The following is a 2,571-nucleotide window of genomic DNA, read 5'->3' on the forward strand; positions in this document are numbered from 1 at the left end:
ATTTTAAGTAAAGATTTTGTTCCTACTATGATATTACAATACAACTATTTTCTGAGTAAATATTTATGCTAAGGCTTAAGAAGTAAACTTGTTGGAAGGCAAACAATTTGTGAAGAAATTACCAGTCATTTAAAAATGTGTATTGTCTCAAAATAGGCCCCTAGACGTTCAAATTTATACTGATAATATATTTACATCTCAAATTTCTAGGAAAAGCATAGGCTTTATTTAAAGAAGCAACAAAATTTTAAATCTACCAATTTCTTGAGAAAGTTATTACTTTTACTAGAAACAATCAGTGCTTCTTAAGGTGTTGGCAGCAGGTCATATATTTCACACAGGGTATTTTTCTGTTTGATTATAATCCAGCAGGAGGGGGAATATCTCTTTCACCATGGGCAGAAATATTTGTTGGACTGTGTGAGCTCGTCTCCTTGTACACAAACCAAGCATTTCCTCTCTAAATTATCATTTTCAGAAAGTCAAATATCACAGACACAGGGATCCCATACCAGTGACAGAGCCAAAATAACACATCACTTCTTGATGCTTGGTACAAGGCAGAAGTTCTTGAACAATACTGTGACCAGTAACTCTTTTAATATCTGTAAGAGCTTTAGCCCAGGCTGAAGTACTAACCAACCACCAAAAAGTGGCAGCAAGGGTAATAATGAAGTCAACCATGGGCAGTTTTCAACTATCCCAACATAGGTTCATGTAACCAACATAAAGGAGTAACACAGCAATGCAATACAGGAAAACAAAGACAGCAAATGTAACATAAAATTGCAAAGAGGAAGAGTAATCTCTTATGAGGATATGACTTTTCCAATTTACATGACACACATTTACTGGAGCTGACTGAAATGATGCCTGATTCAACCTGAATGGATAACTGGAAGTGGCTATAGCAGTTCTCTTTTCACTAATTTTAAGAGCACAGGTCACTAGAATTTCCGTTTTACTCTTTAAACTGCCACAGTTGGCAAAAGATGGAAGCAATCCACTCGAGGACCTTGATGAAGCCAAGTGACTCCTCGAGTGGGTTGAGGTTGATCTGGAAAGCGGATGTCCTCTAAGAGAAGGAAGGTGAGTCAGGCTGGCAGGCTGGAGTTGGGTGTGGGTGGAAGGTCAGCCAAATATTTTTCTACATGTGTTAATAAATCTGATTCGAATAATTAAATTTTAAGCTCCTTGGGTTCATAAGACATTATTTTTTTTTATCTTTTGTGGTTCATTAAAAGACTTTATTAATTATAGGAGCTCAATTGATATTTGTTGAATTTAGAGAGACAATAGTGGCAAAAGCAAGCAAACAAGGTAAAATAAAAAAATGGAAAAACTTTAAGCACAAAAGAATTAACATTTTTTCTTTGGTAAATGTATTAAGGCTCGTTTTCTGCAATACTGGGCTTTGCCACATGTACCTCCAAATATCTTATGTTGCTTGATATAAAATCATTCCTACATGGCACACAATCAAACACAGACTAAAATCATGGTTTGGGAGTGAAACTATGCCAATGTCTGAATATATTTCCTGACATGGAATCAACCTAATAGGTTTGTAACATATCTGTATCTGTATCAGCTTCTACACTGTACCTGCAGAATAAATAAGGGTATGATCAATAAAAATTTGTTGGCCTTAATTTAATTTTTATAACCATGACTCTGTAATTTGTTTGTTCTAACATACTTTTTATTATACAACTCTTAAGTTGTAGTGAAAGACAGAGGCTTCTGGCATGCAATCAAAAGTCTCCTTTAGTTGTGACTGATCCATTAATTGGTAACTCTGGTATAGCTGTTTGCAGCTTAACTTCCATAGCCAATCATTAAAAACACTGCTCTGCCTGCACAATTCACTCCTTTGCCTCTTTCTTGCTTTGCACTCTATAATGCTCTCTTTTTGCCACAACCCTTGTAAAATCCAATTCTCCACCAACCCTTCCCTATATCCATAAAGCCAAACATGGTTTTAGAAAAATATACAACCACACTGACCAGTCTAATTTCAAAATCATGATCATTAACATTGTGGGAGATTGACTCGTGTCCCAAAAAACATATTCAAGTCCTAACCTTAGGCCCTGTGGTTTGGACTCATTTGTGAATAGGATCTCTGAAGATCCTATTTCGATGAGGCCAAATTGAATAACAATGGGTCTCAATACACATGCCTGGAGTGCTTACAAGCAGAAGAAATTCATACACAGTCAGCAGAAGCCAGAAGTCAGTGGAAACCAGGGGAGCAGATGAAAGGAGGAGAGAGAGATCACCATGTGATGGATGATTGCCAGAACACTACAGAGTCTGATAGAAAACCCTGCCAAACCTTCATGTTGGAGTTCTAGCATCAAAAACCATGAGACAATACGGTACAAGCCAACCCATTTTGTGGTAGTTGTAATAGCAGTCCTGTCAGACTAATGCAGCCCATCTTCGTCTGAGGAGACTTACTCTGTTTTGCCCGATGAACCAAATCTGTAGTTATTTTCCCAGTTTGAGAACACATAATTGGAATATACATAATCAGCAGCTTGAAGAATCCCACATTGGTTCCCTGAC

General features: G+C 37.1%; 1 pseudogene; it reads right to left on the reverse strand.

Annotated features, from left to right (window-relative positions):
* Nucleotides 1-358: 358 nt before the first annotated feature.
* LOC119530295 lies at nt 359-2,344 on the reverse strand (annotated as a pseudogene).
* Between the last annotated feature and the right edge of the window lie 227 nt (nt 2,345-2,571).

The sequence above is a fragment of the Choloepus didactylus genome, chromosome 3, assembly GCF_015220235.1.
Source record: "Choloepus didactylus isolate mChoDid1 chromosome 3, mChoDid1.pri, whole genome shotgun sequence".
NCBI lineage: Eukaryota > Metazoa > Chordata > Mammalia > Pilosa > Megalonychidae > Choloepus > Choloepus didactylus.